Genomic DNA, 19,929 nt, shown 5'->3' with positions numbered 1-19,929 from the left:
CATTTTCCAGCCTGTCCACACGGCCACTTCCTCAGCAATAGCACCCAGCCTTCCCATGGCAGTGACATGCTGGGGCAGACGCCTCACCCTCGTTTTGTCCTGGAGAGCTGCCTGCCCACGCACTCTGTGCCCAGAAGAACCGGGGCCTGTGCTCACGTGGCTGACATCTTTTGCAAAGTAAGACTGTTGCTTCCTCCAGTGGCAAGCACGCGTTTATAGCATCTCCCACTGCAGAGCACTTTGGTTATGAAAAATATATAAATGTTACAACCACTTTTATTACCATCTTTATACCACATTTAATGTTATTACTATGTGACTTACACACAAAATACATTTTTAAAGGAAAGCACATACATTTTTATTTAGGGAGAAAGGAAGATAGCAAGTAACAGTGCTAAGCTCCATATACATATAGTAAAATCACCTAAATTAATGCCCTAAGCCTGCAGAGTTCTTCTGTTCCAAAAAAATATCAAAAACACTACCCAGAAACATCTCAGCATATTCCCAGGGCTTGCAATGGGCAAACAGCTGCAGATAAGGTCAGATTCCTAAGTAAGAACCTCTGTTGGTTTTGGGTTATTTTTGTTTGGGTTTTTTTTTTTTTTGGGGGGGGGGGAGGTTTGGGGGTATTTTTGGTTTGGTTTGGTTTTTTAGTTTTTATTGGGAGCAAGGGGAAAGAAGCCCTCTGTTGCAGCAAACTTTAGTGTCTGAAAGTTGAGCAGCACAAGATACTTCCCATGTACATCACCCCCATACCAAGGCCAGTCTCCAGGATTTTATTTGCACTTATAGCCTCCATTGTACTTTGTCCTTACAGGACATCTTGTGAAATGTTCTTGTCCTCAAAACTTGCAAGGGCTTGACACCCATGTTGTAAGTGACACATCTTTTTTTTCCCAATTACCTTTGCAGTAATCACAGCACACATTGCACAAGCAAAGACCTCAGACCAATGTTGTGACAGCAGCCCACCTGCACTGGCAGAAGCAGGAGAGGAACAGAGATACAAATTACTTCATACCCCACCTTGGATCCCCTTGGTGCTCAAATCTCCATCAAATGTCCATCAGCACAACATTGGTAGTGAATGCCAGGGACCCTTGTGATCAGCTCCACAGTCAGAGCTGATCAAAAAATTTCTGTAATCAAGGGGTGGCTGACTTTATGGAGACAAAAGGTGAGACAGCAGAGTCCTCCTATACAGTGCTGGGAGGAACATGATGACCATCTTCCTTGGGAAAGTTGTGCAGACTCCTACTGGGTAAGCAAGCCCCTCTTAGCAAGAGAACAAATAATGTTATTTCTCTAAAAATGGTGAGGTTACAAGAGTAAAAGTATATTAGTAAGTAAAAGTAAAGTTAGTAAATACAAGAATAAAAGCTGGTTTTGACAGCCCATTCCACAGTATCTTAATGACAACATCATATTTTAGAAGCCTGAGTTCAAAACTTGCACAAATCCATGGTGGTTTTAGCTTCCAGCAAAGGCAGAAGAGTCTAAACCTGAAAAATTCAGATTTGGAACACTGATGTGATAATGTGCTTGTGTGGGCTGAAAGACAAGTACTTACTGAAAGATCCATCCCTTCCTTTCCCTCAGGCTTCTCTTCCTTTATTTCTCTTTAACCTTTCAGTAAATGAAATACCTATATATTTTGGGACTCTGCTAAAACCTGCTGTCTTCTTAAGGAGTGGGTATGGCCAGGACAATGCACATCTTCTTCATGTTTTTGAAGGAAGTGTTTTTGCACCTCATTTGGACAACCTGTTCTACATGAAGAAACAATTTCTAAATGAAGTAAAAGAGCTTTTAACTACTGATGAACTTTTAAGCTCTATTTTCAGCAAAGCATTACTTTTTTTGGCTAATGCTTTTCCATTAAGTAGAGAAATTGAGACATTTGGACTAATTTTCCTAAGAACCTTTTGATTAGCATAATTTTCCTAGATCGTGCCTGAATTTAAACTAATAAAGTCTTAGAGCAGGCTTTGCCAAACCAAACAGTCCAGAATATTTCTATTTTTTAAGATCTTACCCTAAATTCACTGCAGTTTATAGTCCAAACTGCAGGCCAGGAAAACAAATTTAAAACTTCGCATTGATTTCAATGAGTCTTAAATTGGCACCTTTAAAAATACCCATTTTCACAGACTAGTTTTTCAAGCCATCCAAGCGCAGCTTCTGAAAGTACTGGAATGCTACAACCCCAGTCTTAGTCAATGACAAAACCCCTTGTTTCTACCCATTTAAAATGCTGCTTAGAAATCAGCTAATCCATGTTTCCTATGGCACAGCTGCTGCACATTAAGAAACCATCACTGTTGCTCAACGAGAAGTACAAGTTGGCAGGGTTTTCTGATCCTTCACCTGGACCTGGCCAGCAAGCACGGAGCCACCGCGGCTCTGAGCACAGGGCTGAGCACTCCCAACCAGCTCACGTAGGATGAGCCCTGCAGCGCAGCCCCAGCCCCGGGAGACACCCGTGTCCCCACAGCCACCCTACCAGGAACAGCTCGGAAAGGAAGATCGAAAACAGAATTGCCACATTTTCTCTGGAACGTGGGAATCATCACTCAGCATCACAAACTAATAAACTTCCCGGAGTGAATGTATGCACTGGCACTGAATGGTCTGAGCCTCTCATGGCTTTTTTTGTCCTCTGCTGTGCACACTCACCTACTTCCCTAAATTTCAGCCTTTTTTGCTGCTTACCTTCTCCTTTCCCCCAACTCTGCCCCTAAGATCCTTTCCAGCCTGTGTCACAAGCAGGGAACAAGTTGACAAACAGCGTTTTATGAGTCGGTTTTATTTTATAGCTCTCTTTCCCGTGGGAGAGTGCAGAGGGAGTTGGCTAACACTCAGATCCTGTTGGGTCGAACTGTTTACTAACAGCCGTTTTCCAAATTAAAATTAGCACAGCTCGGATTTTTCTGAGCTGCACTTCACTGGTGCCTCACAGAGCTCTTTGTGTGCCCCTCCGCTGATTCACGGCCGCTCACACGGCCGGCAAACAGGAACGCGAGAGCTCGGCACGGCGTGTCGGATTTTCTTCCTCTGTCAATAGTATTTATCACTGCGGCTCCACGCGGAGCAGGAGGAGATGGAGAAGCACCATCAGCGCTGAGGGACGGAGCATTCAAAGCGCACATAAATCCTTTGCTCTTCCCCTGCTGAGCAGCTCAGGGCACATGGCGTCGAGCGCCACACGCTCTGATGGCCGGCCCGGCAGCAAAGGCGCAGCCAGCACACCGACAGCCCCGCGCCGCTGCCGCAGGTGCGGAGACAGAATTCCCCCGGAAGCAGCAGCAGGAGCCGGGTCCCGGTTCAGCGGAGCCGCGGCCCGGGTGACCCTTGCGGCGGGGCCGGGCCGTGCTGCAGAGGGCGCTGCTGCCCCGGGTCCCGCGGGCCGGCAGGGGAACGGGAACGAACCGGGAGCCCGAACGGGCCGGCAGGGGAACGGGAATGGGCCAGAAGCCCGAACGGGCCGGCAGCGGGAACAAGAACGGACCGTGCTGCCGGCCCAGGGCCGCTCCGAACACAAAGCGGAGCGGGACCCCGCGCTTCACAGCCCATGGCAGAGCTCCCTGTGTCGCGTGGCTGGAGAGAAGGAATGCCCCAGCCGAGCGGTGAAAGGCAACGTAGCCCTGCTCCCTCGGGCCCGGCGCTGGCCTGCCCTCGGCTCTCCAGGAAAACCCTACTGCCCTTTCCCCGCATTTAGGAGGAAAAAGGATATATGCTCGGACTACCAGAGAAGGGCTTGTGCCGCCTCTCAGCATCAGCAGGACGGCGATTTTGAGTACCAGTGCCTTCAGCCCAGGGATGCAGGCAATGCCATGCACCACCGCAGCCTCCTGCTCCCCCTCTAGCATCTCACAGGGACTGCAGGTTGGAGAGGAGGCTGCCCTTAAGTAGCGCAGCCTGACCTCCAGGCAGGTATTTGTTCAGTGCGAGCACACCTGGCCGCACGGAGCGCCCAGCCTGGTGCCGGTGGCACAGCGGGGCGCGTCTGCTCACACGCGGCAGCACCGCCCATCCGCCTCTGCTGAGCGCTCGCAATCGTGTGCGGGGCGAGATCACCCTCCCTTTACAGATCGGGAGAAGCCGCAGCTTTACCCGGCATAGCCGGGGCTACCTTCTTTGCCTGCCTCACAGCCTGCGCAAGAATGTATCAGGGCTTCGGAAGGCATGAAATGCTAGTAACAAGACTCGGTAGCAGTGAAACAGTCAACAAAATATAAAGCTGATAGAGCTGGATGGCGTCTCTGGGAAGGGAGATGCGGGAGCCCTGCCCTCTCTGCCTTTGTGCTCAGTCCAGGGCAGAACGCGTAGAGACGCCTGCCTGATCTTGAAATGCCTGCCAGCGAGCATGTGTAATGTACTGTGAAATTTTTGTGACTTGCTAGGTTATAAAGCTGGTTATAGGAGAATTTAATAAAAAAAGGAAACCAGTTTATCTCTTTCTGATAATTTCTCTATGGCTTTAGGGTCTCATTCTACCTTCCTCTCCATGCCTGAAGAGGTGATTCTAATATTCAGCATAAAATGTACAGATTCCCTGAAGGGAACTTGAAAGAAATTCTCTGCTTCAAATTCAAACCTGACAGTATATATCACATCAGGGGATCCCTTTTATCAGCAGGATATTCAGAAGGGATGAATGATTTACTCACATAATCTCTTAAACCTTTCACTTGCAGAGTCTGAGATAGAATTTATAGCATTTTTATCATTTGTGCCCCAAAAAACCCAGTAAAATTCCTCTATGAAATCTGAAACCTTACTCACTGATTTTCTCGCTGATGAAATTTCAAAGAAATGTTTTTCTGTGATAGAGTAATAGCAGGCCTTTGCCTTGGCTTTGGTGTTTTCTCATGTTAGAGATCAGTTAGTTCCTCCCTTAAGAGGAATTATCCTCCCTTAAGGGAGACACATTCAATAGAAACCTCCCATCTTTTGCAATTGAAAACACTGAGGATGTGTATTAACCTCCTGCAATTTAAGACTGTACCATGTTTTGCAGAATTATTTTCTCTGGTTTCCACTTTTCAATTAGATGCATATTTACAAAAGAAACCTAAACAACCAATGCTTTCATTCTGAGTTTTAAACTAAGTACATAGCCTTGATTCTAGATGATGAAGAAAGCAACTTATGTGACAACACTTGCTTAATATTTCTGTCATGAAATTACTGCAGAAATGTAAACCAAAAATGGGCTGTGACATATTTCTCTTCCTAAAATATTTCTCCTGCCTGATATGTTCTCCTTTTTCTGATGAAAATATAAGCTGGAATGAGTCCAGGTTGTTTGTCCTATTGTACCAATAGAATGCTATCATATTTTTTATTCTTCTAAAGTAATTATTGAATTAAATTGGTGGAAATGAGCCCAGAATGAGAATGCAAAACAGATCATCAGCTCATTTGCTAACATTGTCATTTTGTTTGTTGTTAGAATCCAAAACCATGGAGTCTTAATCTGGGCTGATACAAATAAATATGTAATAATGCCAATAACCGTTTCATTATTTGAATTTAAGAGGTTCCGGGCGCAGGAGGCAAATAAGCATGACTGGACTGGTAATCAACACGTTGGAAACAGCCAGAAGTACAAAGCAGAGCAACAAAAACCGAGATTTAATTTTAGCTGTTAGTGAATGCGTGCTCATCCCTTAGAAGGGGGTCAGTGGCTCGGAACTAATCTCCAGAAGGTTGTCTGCAAACAGGGATGCGATTCTGGTAAGGGTTTCCCACCTCAGACCACATTTCTGTCAAGCCCGCAGGGGGCCCCTCACCCCTACTTTTCTGCCTTACAGAGCTCCTGCAAGAGCTGGGAGTTTGCTCAGTCGGGACACCACCGACCTCCATGAGGCAGGGTCCTCTCGGAATGCTAAATTGTGCTCACACTCACCTAGTGCAAGCCCCAGTAATTCCATTCCAGTTCAGCAAAATGGAGTCATTTTTACACCAGCATAAGTGACAGCAGGATTTGGCCCTGTGGAGCAGGGTCTGTAAGGCCAGATCCTCCATGGGTATAAATTAATTTGGCTCAGTTTGCATTTGCAGTGCCAAATTTAGTTCTTTCCATTTAGTATGTGGCCAAAGGTCAAGTTAAGAAAATATTTCATTGTCATAATTATTCCCATGAAATCCAGAGCAGTTTGTATTTGGCAGCCAATGTCATTTCCTATGCTTTAAGAAGCTGGCATTAATTTCCTGACACTGAACAAAGACAGATTCATTTACCCATTTTCCTGACTGCCATTTTCTTCACCTGGCATGTCTGAATCCCTGCAATCTGATGCAATCCTGGAGAGGAGCCTTCCTGGGCTCTCCTATAGCACCATATCTCCTTTTAATGAGGATTTGTGCTGGATTATATTCAGGGGGGAGTTTTACTTTAAACCTGGGGAGTAAGCCTGGCAGCTTTGCTTCCCAAGGGCTCTTTGCTGCTGCAGTTTCTCCCCGAGAGCCTACCCGTGGTTATTAGAGAGCAGAGGCGGGGATGTCACAGGAGGGTGATTCCAAGGCTGTCGCTGTGTGTCACTAGCCCTGCAGCTGGATAATGTCCTGTGGCGAGCAGCCCTTGGGAGCAGCTCAGTGCTTCTGGCACGGACCCTCCAGACCTTCCCTCTCCCAGCGTCCCGTCTATGCAGCAAAGCTCCTCTGCCATTTTTTCCCATCTGAAATGAATCCCAGACTGGGAGCAGCCAAGCAGGAGCACTGACGGCAGCAAGGGCACTGGGATGGCATAAAGCCTTGAAGGGCTGCAGGGGAACCAGGGTGCACTTCTGTGCCTCCAAGGGACTGAGTTTTGGCTCTGCCTGCAAATACAGTTGCAAACAGCCACCCCCTTTCTTTTTTACAGAAATATTTCAGTCCATGACATGTAGCTAATATCCTCATCTGATGCTGGCTTGCCTGGCTCCCCTGAAGCAATGAATATTTATACTAGCTAAGTACCAGCATACATTTCATATCCTTCTGATTATTGCTTACAGCTATTCCTGTTTGTTTTCCCATAGTACTCAGAAGGCTGAATACCTTTTTCATGCAGTATATTTTCACCATCATTTTTTTTCCCTGTAGGTTTCTTCAGGTTTACATATTTTAAGTTCCCATCACAACTTTGCATTAATTTAAATAAGGCAGTGGCAAAATTACCTGAAGTGCATTTGTCCCATCCTGACACACAAAAAACACCACATCACTACTCTCTTCTCCCCGCACCAAAAAAAAAAAAAAAAAAAAAAAAAAAAATTAATCTGCACATCCATGGCAACAACACAGGCATGGAAACAGCAGGGTGGACCCTCCCACACCCTGGCCAGTGCTGCAGGATTTCAGTAAATTTTCCCATTTCTCAGGATATTAAGCTTGACTGCAAGGAAATCTAGACATCATGTAATCCCAGTGCAGCCTTGGACATAATAAAGACACATAAAAGATGCCACAGCCTGGAAGCTTGTTCAGAGGTGCATGTGGACAAGTACAGCAAGGGTGCAACGGGACACAAAGAGCAGAGGAAGAAGACTCAAATATAGATAACATATGGAGACACATCCTGTTGGAAAAATACGAATTTTCATAAGCAGGGAAGGCCAACTCAGGTTTGGATCACACAGCTGCCACACTGTGGCAGCTCAGCCATGGGTGTATGTGTGCTTCCTCCATTCCTTTGTCCCCCAGAAGGGATCACCCATGGCAGGGACACACTCAGGGGTGCCCTGAGTAGGAAAATTGCCCGCAGTGCAGTGAGCAGCAGCTCTTCTCCCTCCCCTGGGATAGGGAAGTGGAGCCTCAACCATACAGGCATCAAGACTGGGTTCTGACCACAGAAGTGTCTTTTAAGGATGATCACACCCTCTCTGCCATTTTGCTCACTAGCCCAAAGTCAGGGGTGAAGCAACTGTGTGGATGAAGCAACAGAGCCCTCAGGCCAAAATCTGCATGGCATGTAGGCACCTGAGCTTCTCTGTTTCAGCAGGAGGTTTCCAAATACCTGTGGGAATCTGTGCCTTAGGATACGGCATGCTGAGACACCTCCTTGAAGGGCACATCCACGCTGGGGCTGCATCGCTGCAATTGCAAGGCTGCTCACCCCCGTGCAGAGCAAGGAGCAGGCCAGGCTGTGGCTCCTGGGGCCAGGCAGCAGCATCCTGATGCCTGCAGAGCAGCCCCTCACCTCCTGCTCTGGGCCTTGCAGAGCTTGGAATGCCAAGCTTACTGGGCTGCTGACAGTATATTTTAAATAGTTCTGTTTGTTGTCTATTGTAAACCCTCTCTTCTTCAATCTTTCAGCTGTGGGTTTGAAAACAGGTGCTGTCATGAAACACAAATTGGGATTTGTTTATTCCCAAACCTGTTCTGCTGTTATATGCAATACTAGAGCCAATCTCACAAAATCCATGACCACAACTTTGTGGCAGCAAAGCACTGAGAAAAAACACAAAGGGATGAGGAGAAGCATGGTTTCTATCACACAAGCTAAGCTCATGACACACAAGAGCACTCCCTTACATGCTCAGGAAGCGTAAGATGGTCTTACCACACAGCTTGGGTGGACATCTGAGTCTGAGATTGAACTGTATGTGAGACACAGCACTCCCTGGCCATGGGCTGGTGGAAAGACACAGGGGTGAGAGGACACTTGCAAGCCAGCAAGACAAACTTCAGAGAATGGTACAGACACTCTGGGTGGCTGGGATTTCCCTTGACTTTAGCAATGCTTGTATAGCTTGTCATGTCAGGACAGCCTCCCATACATATCTAGTCTCAGCAACCTTTTAATTGTTTTTGAGTTTTTTTCTTTTTTTTAATTGGGACAGCTTTTATCATGTAGCAATGGACACCCACCTCAGTTTTTATAGGGCCATTACAGCAGAAACTAACGGAGCTGAGAAATCTCATGATTTTAAAAGAGTTTTGTAAGTTTCATACCTCAGGGTAGATTTTAAATTTTCTGTATTCATTTGCATTATAATTAAATAAATTTGTTAGCCCTTGCCTCACCCTGTACTTGGTCATTTATAAGAGCTTCTTGTGTCCCTCCTCTCCAGGAGGAAATTCCCAGCTGGACACAGGCAATGATATGCTGGTTTAGATAAGAAACATGGGTGTAGAGTGTATAATTCAGCTCTGAATCATGATGTCTTAAGGGTTTAGCGAGGAAATCTAATTGACACATATGAGTGTTCAAGAGTTAAAACCATGTGGTGGAGGCTGTCTGGTGATTTTGCAAAGCTGCTGGCAGGAGCTGGGCTGAGGGAAATCCCCCTGGTGATTTGTAGTTTTTGAGAAGGAGGACCAGAGCTGCTGAACTGCCAGGAATTTGATTTCTGGCCACAGCTGTTTATTCCATCTAGTAGTGTTCCCTCTCACAAGGCAAACCCACACCTTCTGAAGAGGCTATAACACGCCCTGCTTATTTTTACCACATCACAGAAACATCTGACTTGGCTCTCCCCCTGTATTTTTAATGCTTGCCAGTTCTAGCACTTCAGATATAAAACTTGCAGATCATCCTCTGCCTAGCTTTTGGGTTTCAGTGTGGTTTTTCCTTAGCAATGGGACATGCCCCAAAATATTTCTGAGGAGAGCAACTCTCATCTTAACAAACGAGAAGTCTTTGGCTCTGTATGATATATGCTCTAGTTAAAGTAAACAATAATGTTCATATTTTCCTGTAGGCTGCATCAGAGCACTGGTCAACCATTCAGTCAGTAGCCCATATTTCTTACTGCAATTTATGGCCTTGAGATGGACAGGAGCTAATGCAAATGTCCTGGGCTTTTGTGAGGGATGGTGCAAGGCACATAATGGCTTTGCAGTTACAAATGCTGAGCAGATACACAGTTCACTGATCTGTTAAGCACTTTTGAGATCATGCAGTGTGTAAAAAAAATACTATGTACTTGTAAATGTCAAGAGGAGTTACTGATATTTATAGAAAAGAAACTGTTTTACTACTTCCAGTTCTGTGGAGCAAATACGCTGGATACTTTAGGGTTCAGCTCCATCAGCCCAGTAGTTTCTGTGTGGATCGGATTTTTAAGGTCATAAATTGATTGAGATGACCCCAGTAATTCAGCCCCATGCCTGGGTCATTTAAAGCCCAGGGAAAGGCAAGTGACATTTAACGGTGGGAAAACAAGCAAAGCAAAGCAAAGGGAATATGGAGGTTTGTAATAAGACAATAAAAAACAAGGCATGTGCATTTCATCATTGGATTTCACAAAGAGCTTGATCTTGCAGGCTCTCTTTTGCAAAATATGCATGGGCATAGGAATTTAGCATAGAACACCAAAGAGCTCACTATCTGGACTTGCAAACACAGAATCAAGGCAAGCAAGAAAAGAAGGGAAGCAAGTCTGACAATAAACACAACATTCTGGAAATTACAACTCTAATTTAATGTAGCACATGGAAGGATTTTAATTTTAATTTATCAGTTTCTTTTTAATTGTCCAGATTAATTATTTCCACCTTGCCACTTGGCAGGTAGGTCACTGTTCTTTTTCACAGCATTAATGAACTAATTCCATTTCCCACCCCCCCACCCCCCCCATAATTAAAAGTGCTAGTTACAGAGACCACATTTATAAATTGGCTTGGCGCACAATAAAATTTACTCTTTATTAAAGAAAATATAACATCATTTCCCATGTCAAAAGGGATTTCTTTTCTTTGTATTTCTCCACCAGAAAAACCATTACTAGAAAAAAATCACCTCAATCCTGTACTTTTCAATCAGTAATAAAAATGGGTAAAATAAAATTACCAGCAAACTCCTAAACATCTGCAAGTCTCCCTTGGGCACACCATGCTCAAGCAGAAATTTGTAAACAACTGAAGGCTCACATTACCCATGTTTTCTGCTCTAATCAAGGGCTCCCAGGATCAGATCAAAAAGCAGGGCTCTGCAGGATCCCTCTGTTTTGGCCCAGTTGCTCGCTTTAAGAGAGGCTGGAGAACATCAGCTCTTGTTCATTACAACCAGTACAAGTCAAACTCACTGGGGCAGGCTGATCTGGGGGCTGCCACACCTTCAGAAGCTCGTCTTAATTCTTAACTTACCCTCTCAAATGACATTTTGTGCTTTTCCTGTCTTTAAATGTCATGACCCAGTGAGCTCACCTAATGGAGCCCAGTTCGGGTAGAGGCTGGATCTCACTGGTTGTACTGCCTAAAAATACACAGGATAAGACAGGAAAACTGGAGGAAGAGGAAGAAGCAGAGGGCTTTGTATAGGAGTAGGTCTGGACAGATACTACAAACAACTGCCTGAAAGCATTATTTTGTATTTCTAATTAATTCACTACAGCTTTCTGTTTTGATGTGAGGCTCTTTTGAGTAGCAGATTTAGCTGTCTAAAAGACACCTAGAAATTGTATTTGAGAGCCAAGTCCACAGGTAAACCTCATATCAACACCTTCTGCCACCATTTCCACATCTTCTCATGTATGCGCTGGCACTGAAAATACCTGAATACCACTCAGAGATTGGACAAAACCCTGTCTTTTTTAAAGAGGTATATGATCCAACTGCAAGGTAAAAAAAAGTATTTGATATATTAAATATGTTTCAGGAATGTATCTACCTGTGAATTCTTGTGTATGTGAGAAAACATGAATGTTTTCTTATCTAATTCCTTGTTTTTCTCTACTGCCCAGGGTGGCTATCACAGGGCTTGAAGAGGGTATGCAGAGAAAAGGGAAACCAAAGGAATAGGATAAAGTCAGGGGATGCCAAAGAGAGTTAGAAAAGGTACTAGTGCTGGCCCAGGAAAATAAGTATCCCTGTCCCCAAAATTAAAGCTGCCCAAGGCCCAAATGTGGCTGACAGCCATTGTCCCTTTCTGCTCTGGTGTACGCATCTGAAGCCCAGGTGTTACAGAACACGGTTTTCTCTCTATAGATTGCATTTCCCCCCCACAAAGAAACAGGCAAATATTTAAACCTGCAAAACAGCCTTAGGACTCGTTCTCTGTGCATCTGGGAGAGTGAGATTAATTCAACAGGATTGTGAATAAAAATACAGCAACTGGTATTTCTAATTCCATTTCTCAGTGGAAAGCTTCTAGTAACAGCTAATAACTAAGTCATACTAATCAACTCAGTGACAAAACCTCCAAAGTATGTAATATAACATAGTTTCTGATTTTTTTTTTAATCGAACCTACATGTTGCAATCTCCTACTCTGGAGTCATAAAACTTTATAGTCTTCTCTTTTGTCTACTGAGATTTCAGGTGTTTAACCACTGACTTCCACCCAAACAAAGTCTGTAGTAACAATAATGCTATCCATGTGCTGCAGTAAATGAGCATTTCAGCTTGGCTGGCGGTGACAGCTTTTACATACATAGGCAAGCAGAGTAGTCTGAATTCTGTGCTCTGCCTGTGTAACTTCACTATTACACAGTGAAGTGTTCATGGTTGTCGGTGGAGTTACTTCTGATTTACTTCAGTGCAACTGAGGAAAGAGTTTGACCCAGTTTGTCTATATTTATGGAAAGAAGCCTGGAGAACAGCGTCTGTTCTTGTTTAAAGTGCAGGAGGAATTCCAGCGTTGCTGAAGGAAAGCATGCAAGCCAAGACTGCAGCCAGCAGCACCGTTGCTATGACACACCATCCTCAGGATGTTCTTAAAATGCCTGGAAGTTTGGTACCTTGCCCACTGTACCTGGGGGACCAAGACATGCTAAAGCATTTATGTTAAATGACTTTTCAATTCAACTCCGACCCAGAGGCACCTCTGGAGAGACTGGGTGGAGGAGGAGGAACAGTGGATGGGAATATGAAACAATTAAAGCTGTTCCATGCGCCCCTAGTCTGTGAACTGCCTCCTATCATGCTGAAGCCAGGAAAGTTTGGTAATAAAAACACAGCAGTTCAATTAAATAAACGCTTAAGGCACAGGAATGTAACAAAACCAGGGAATCATCTACACTCATTATTAATCCAGACTGGTCAGCACTGCTGCAATGATAAACAGTCATTACAAAAAGCTGTAATTTATTTTCCATGACTTATCTTGCAAGAATGGTCAAGGGGTCCTTCTAGCAAGCAGGGTCCCATTATCCATGGGGAAACTGTCACTTGCTAAGGTTCTACACTCTGGATTCCTTTTGGGTAATAACAGATACCAGTCACAACACTCACATAGCACAACACAGTGCTATTATGCATCATTGTGGCCCCTGCTAGCACAGATCCTGTCAAAGGCAGTACTAGCAGTACTAGCACTACTTTCAATCAAATAACTTGTTTGAGGGGTTTGGAACCTGATTATAAAAATCTGTTTAAGGTTAAAACTTTGTTCTCTGGTGCTAGAAAATGGCAAAAAAAATGAAAGAAGAACTAAAAAATAGAGCTAGATACTTTCAAGGCAACTAGGTAGAGAGAAGGAAAATGGAGCCAATCTGGAACTGCACAATTTGGATTCAGGTCTTTCCTTCATTCAGTCCTTGATGGAAAGAACTTGAACTCTAGAAGAGCTGCCTTAAAACCTAAGAAATATGTACCTTGAAATCTTTGTTTAGATTTTACCACCACACTCCCAAGTTTACAAATTTCCTGAATTTTCTAGACTGACATTTGTTCTTTTCCACCAAGAGTCTCTTGGCAATATGAAGAGAGGAAGCCAGTGTCCTCCTTCTGCAGTATTATATTTGCATGCTTTACCTCCAAATATCAGTTCTTACAATTCTCTAAACATGAGAAATGTGTGAAATGAGGGCTTGAAAGAATCAAAAGAAAACTCTTCCATGTGGATGCACATACTCCAAAGTGGCTTTTCCCACTCTGTTAGTCCCTGCTGACTTTTTTGACACCAATGAAGCTCAGCCAAAGCCAGCAGCACACCACCAACTGGGGCAATCCCACCTGATTTCTTACACACCTTCATAACTGAGCCAGTCTTGGACAACCACAAAAACCACCCATAGCTTTTTCCCTCCAAAATAGTTTCTTCTGACAATAGTTATCCACTCCTCAGCTGTCCCCACTCACATTTCATTCCTGACTTGTGGCCGGCTGGAGTCACCAAGCCTGGTGACAAACCAGAAATGCCCACTCCAGAGCAGTATGGGAGGTTTCCCTGTGTGCCCCAAATATCAGAGTCTTCATGCTGCTAGTTATGTGATTGGAAACAGCCTCTGCTGCACTGAGCTCACCTAGGGATGCACTCATAAAGGGAGAAGGGATAGTGCACAAGGCACCCGCTGTCTCTCTTGGTCCCAGCAGCCTTCATGGGCAGCCAGGAGCCAGAGAGACTGCTGCCCATGGGTGTCCAGGGTCAGTACAGACTCACAGGGTGTTAGGGTAGCATCTTTGCCTGGTAATATCAAGCTCGGTAAAATTGCTTCTGGAAGTCACCGGTGCAAATTTTCAAGTGCCCAGTTATTTTGATTTAGAGGTTTATTTTAGTTTATTTTAGTGCAATCCCAATCTGGAGAAAAAAATAAATTGAGGTGTAAGAGTAATGCAAAAGGAGATTTAAAATACACACTTGGCTTTTCCCTAGAGCATTATCACTTATAGCCTAGTAGTAAGAAAAATTTAAAAGCCCTAAAGGAGAATAAAAACATGTCAGTGCACATCACATTTCTGTTGTTTCCAGATCTTCTGATCCCAATTAGTCTGCCTGCAGAACTATGGAGACCTCTTATGATTTTATTAATCAGAGCCATCCTCACACCTAACTTGCTGTGCTCCTGTAAAAACACACTGTGTTTGGGTGGGCTGCAGGTAGTGTCAGGATCCCTGCAGACAGATTTGAAGTCGTTCCTGCCAGCTCATGATTTCTCACAGACCCTCCAGCTCTCCTCAGACAGACAGTCCGAGTGCAGCTCTTACAGAGGAATAAGGATTTTGGCTAATCAGGTGTTCTGCTCCCAAATACAAATGCATCAGGAGAACCTGCACCTTTTCATCCATCTTCTAGCAGCATCCAGGTACAGGTGAGACCTGAAACCAAACCCAGCTCTGTCTGAGGAGTCTGGCATGAAACACTGAAATACTTCAAGTCCTACACTGGGTAGTGGGAATGAGGGTAACTATTTTTTTTTCAGGTTTATTTTTCTTTTTTTTCTCCTTCACACTGCAGGCAGTTTCCCATCAGATTCATTAATCCAAGCACTGGTCCAGGCTGTAGCTGAGGGAAGAGGTAATCAGGAAGGACCTGCCCTTTGTGTCTAGGGCCACACTGCAACTCAGCTTCACAGGCAGGAGTCACAGCAACAAGTGCCACAGAAGAGAAACTTTATGCTTAAGTGCAGTAGATACTAAAAAAAACTTTAAAGCAAGGAAATTAAAATCTTTAGACTCAGCATGGAAGCTATTTAAGAAACTTGTTTGTGATCATGGAGAGCACAAAAAAAGAGGTGTTCTTTAGAGAGAGGAGGCAGGAAAGTATAGGAGAAAGCAATAAAATGGTTAAATTGCAAGATATTGTTCAAGTTAAACAGGTGCCTTTCAAAAAAAAAAAAAAAGAAAAGAAAAAAAAAGAAAGCCCAAAGACTAAACTGAAGGTAAGAAGCTAATAGAAAGAGAATAAGGGAATATGAGCTATAACAAATAAAATGTTGGGGCATGAAAGTTTGGAAGGCTGAGAGTGATTATGAACAACCAATAATGAAAGACATAAAATTAAATAACTAGAAATTCTTTTAGCAAATCAAGTGGTTTACCAGGGATTAGTAGCAGCATTTTGTAGTAAGGAGGCAGCAGATTTGCTACACAATTTCTTTGCACTGGGGAGAATTTCAGAAACACATACTGCAGCTGCAGCCTTACCCGTGACTAGGCTAAGAAGCTGTCAAAAGAGTGGTTAATAAAACTGAAGCACTAAACCACAAGGGTGCAGGCAGAGAGACAGGGGTTTATAAAACTCTGCTCTAGCACAAAAGGCTGGGGTCTTTTCCCTGTGGTTCTTAGTGCTGCCATAGTAATATGAGCACGTTTACTGGTGTGAACTGCAAAGGTTTGAGTGATGATGATTCATATTAGGGAAAGATGATTCATATTAGCACTTCTATCCAGGAAAAAATAATTGCCATCCAGTATTGCTTTGGTGGTCCAGAAGCACACAAGTCTCCTTTCAAGAGTAAAGAACAGGGCCCATCAATGGCCAATCCACTGAACACTAAAAATCAGCTAAAAAAAAGTCTCCAGAATGGCACTGTAAGTAGTGAATCATAACACCACTCACTCCTCATCCACTTTAGACAACCTGACCTCAACACCTAGTCTGGAAAAGAAACCTGGTTACAAGATTTCTTACAATTTTGCTTTTTCTAATTCTCTGTATAGATCTGGTAACAGTAGTTTATAGGTAAATTCATTTCAATGTAAGCTTGGCCACTGCATTGACCAGACTGTTTAATGAATCTTCTGTATCTCCTAGATGGTCTAGAAATAACAGTGAACACTTATCAGCAGTATTAAAAAAGCAATATGGATTCACAGATGACTGAAATCCTGCCAGACACAGGCAGCCAGGCATGCTCTGTATCCATTGTTGCTCTGATTTCAAATTAGGTGAAATGAAGAAAAGGTGAAACAGACACAGAACATTTGGTCTTCATATCTGAAGAAAATAAGGGTTTCTGCATAATAACTTAAGGTCCTCATATTTGCAGCATTTGGATTGAGGTGGCCACAAGGTGTGATTCAATTTGATTTTTAATTCTGTTTGCTATACTGTAAATGCAGGCACTGCTACAGGTCTCTGTAAAAATCAAAGACTGGCATGGGTAGGTAGACATGCATAAAATATTCGCCTGGGATCTAGAAATGTGGGAACTGGATTCAAAAAGTACTAAACAAGAAAGCCATCAAAATGTGAGGGGGTGGGCAGAGAGAGAAAAAAACTATCCCTTAAAATTGCATAAATATTTAAGAGCAGGCAGCTTGTAACTTCTATTCAGTTTCACTGAAGCGGAAGGTCCAAAAATCTTGGTGGTGGAGAGCACAACTGGACCCACACACATTCAGCTCTGAAAAGGGGGGTTCAGCTGTGGGCCATCAGCTTCCTGCCTTGTTACCTGACCCAGTAATAAAAGCAAGCAAAACCAAGCAGAGGATTTGTTTGATTTGTTTTTTTTTAATAACTTAATTTATTCAAGTACTCCAAGATTTTGAAGATATGCCAGGCAGAAGAGGAGGCTTGAAAAGGGTCCCATGAATTGCAAATCCTATAGCTGGCTTTAAAATCATGGCTGAGGAGATGGACTCTGTAGAATTTTCCCTTTTGGATAATTTGTCTGAGAAGAACCGAAAGAGAAAGAAATACCTCCTGGCTTGGAATTAACCCAAATGTTAAAGGATTCTCCCTTATGTTGAAGATCAATGAGAATATTATCTTTAGCAGAAGGATGCTTTATGTGTAGGCCACACCAGATAGGGTATAAATCCAGCACTCAGGCTGTAAATTGCCTCAAATTGATCACTTTGGGAAATCAAACAACAGAGCCAAGTATGGGAACAAAGGTGACAGGAGTCCTCACCTCTATTGTCACTCTGTGTAGAGAGTAGAGCTCAACAGCAAATCCCACAAAGTCTGTACTATGAAATATTTCATGAGCAGTATCAGAAAAGAGTTTAGCTTGCACTTGTAGTCCATTCTGGAGTTATTCGAGCTCTTTTATTTAATATAAACATTCAGAAATAAATAGAGAGAACCAACCAGAGGTAGGTACACCTTTGCAGCCTTCGAGCTCAGAATAAGTTGCCTCCACGTGGGTTTTATCTCCAGAGAAGGAGACATCTGCCAAAGGGCACTGTCATATCAAAACTGGCTTGAAGATCAACGCTGGCAACCCTATTTACATTTAAAGAGTTGCATTAAGGAGTTGCCAACAACATCACTTAATTCCTGCCTGACTGACTGCCCTTACAGCTGGTAACTGAAGTCAAGCACAGTTTAAAACTTGATGCCAGGCTGCAGCAAGCTGAAGGAAGCTGCTCATTAGTCAATCTCCACTCACTGTTTTTTAAACTGAGACACAATACACAATACACAAATTCAAACTAGAAAATTCCTGAGGAAGCATGTGAAATCCTAACATGCTGCTACTTCTGAAATATCTGTGCATCAAAGACTGAATTCAACTGGCCCAGCCTTTTGAGGAAATAGCTATAAATAGCACAAGAAAATTATTGAGGAAGACCAGTCCTTCTGATATGCAAGCTAGTTGGCCAAAACTACCATCATGAAGAGAGAGCCAAAAGGGGTGATGGAAAATTCATTACTTTACAATGGGTCTCTCCAAATTACAGAGCTCTGTCATTCCAATTCTCCCTTGAAGAGATGCAAAACTGCCATTTCTGGTACATCCAGCTCCACAGAACTGTTCCTAAGCCTCACATTCCCAGCAGAAATTGCTCCTACTCTAGACAGACATATTACTGAGAGGAAAACTACCTACCTTACAGTAAGACTTCATGAAAAATGTTAACTATGAGTCCGGCTGATTTGTTGAGCAATGCTATGTTTTCATCAGCTAATCAAATTGAGCAAAGTCTTCTGTATTAGAATAAGCCAAATCATTACAATCGTATTTCAAATACACACAATGTGTTTATACCTCTCATGAGACATGCTGCCCATTCCATTAAAACTAACAACCTTTGTAGTTATGCATGCTAAAGTATCAGTAATCAAATCTCATGCTTCATGGTGTAAGATGATCACTAGAAGTGTCAGGAAGAAATTATTTCCTAAGATATGGCACAGCAAGATGTGTTTGCCTTTGAATCATCACATGTTGTCAGTAACAGCATATTCATGTGTTAGATCATCGATCCAACCATTTGTTATAGCAAATTCTATCTTCTGATGTTCAGCAAATCAGTCACTTCAAGACCAGCAAAATATAAATCTGCTTTCACTACAAAGTAAGCAGCACTAAATGTTGAGATGGTAGGGAATACAAGGCTACCTTCTATGCAAGTTTTAAAGTACTTCTAGAACTGGCTAAATCAAATCTCCAGATTTAAGAATCTTCTTGAGTTTTCAGGCATCAGTATTTGGCTCTGAAATTTGCTACTTGGTGCCAATCTCTCTCAGTATACTATGAACTTTTTGTGACAATCTCTGTGACTGAATTAGTTTCCCTTTATCCCCTGTTTTCCCATGATTCGTAGGGAAATGAAATGTAGTAGAACTGTCACTCCCATACCAGGCTAACACCATATAACTGCTGGAAGTAGGCAGGGGGAGGATTGCTGACCTAATGGTGTATTCCTTCACACTTCACATTAGCCTTGTTTGTCACTGATGAGCTGGTAACTACAGAAGTCAAGGGATAATCTGTAGCTGATGGGATCCTTCCCTACAGATGAAGATATCAGTAAAAAATATGCATGATTTTCTTGCTGTAATACAGATGTTATTAATCCTATTGTAAGTCTGGTATTTTAAATTCATCAATGAGTATTTCTAGAAGAGAATCAGAGATTTGCTCTTTGGTAAATCTACCCCAGAAATCTAGAAATTACCTTTACAAAACCATCAGATTTCTTAAATTTAAAATAGACTGTTAATTCCTGGAAGTAATAAAACACTGCCTTCAGAAGCAGTGTTTTATTATCATCCTGGCACTTCTTGCTCCCACTGGCTGCTGTTCAAAACCACCTTGGCACCAGAGTTCTGGCCTAGCTGTAGCTTCACATCACCTGGCATCAATAGCCTGGAAACAGTCCTTTGAGATAAATTACTATGGCACCAAATAGTGGCATAAAACTGGACAATAAAATGTTTTGCTTTCAATAAATAACTCTGATGCTGTGAGGCTTTGCTGTCCTCTCCTGCCAACTCCCCAGAAGCTGTCCATGCACAGTCTACTCACGGCAGCCACCCTTGCAGAGGCTGAAAACACAAATGCCCTCCAAAGAAAGGTGCTTGAGCATTACTGAGCAGCA

At 43.3% G+C, this 19,929-nt stretch overlaps 1 long non-coding RNA gene across 2 annotated transcripts in view; it reads right to left on the bottom strand.

The window, feature by feature from the left end:
* The window catches only part of LOC110482909 (uncharacterized), a 118,977-nt gene extending 111,745 nt beyond the window's left edge, over positions 1 to 7,232 (bottom strand). For both annotated transcript variants that reach the window (XR_013340377.1, XR_013340376.1), the window contains exon 1: positions 7,171 to 7,232. This is a non-coding gene — a long non-coding RNA (uncharacterized LOC110482909). The remainder of the gene's footprint in view (positions 1 to 7,170) is intronic.
* Positions 7,233 to 19,929: the final 12,697 nt, after the last annotated feature.

This window comes from Lonchura striata, chromosome 8, assembly GCF_046129695.1.
Source record: "Lonchura striata isolate bLonStr1 chromosome 8, bLonStr1.mat, whole genome shotgun sequence".
Lineage (NCBI taxonomy): Eukaryota > Metazoa > Chordata > Aves > Passeriformes > Estrildidae > Lonchura > Lonchura striata.
This window is presented reverse-complemented; position numbering and strand designations above follow the sequence as displayed.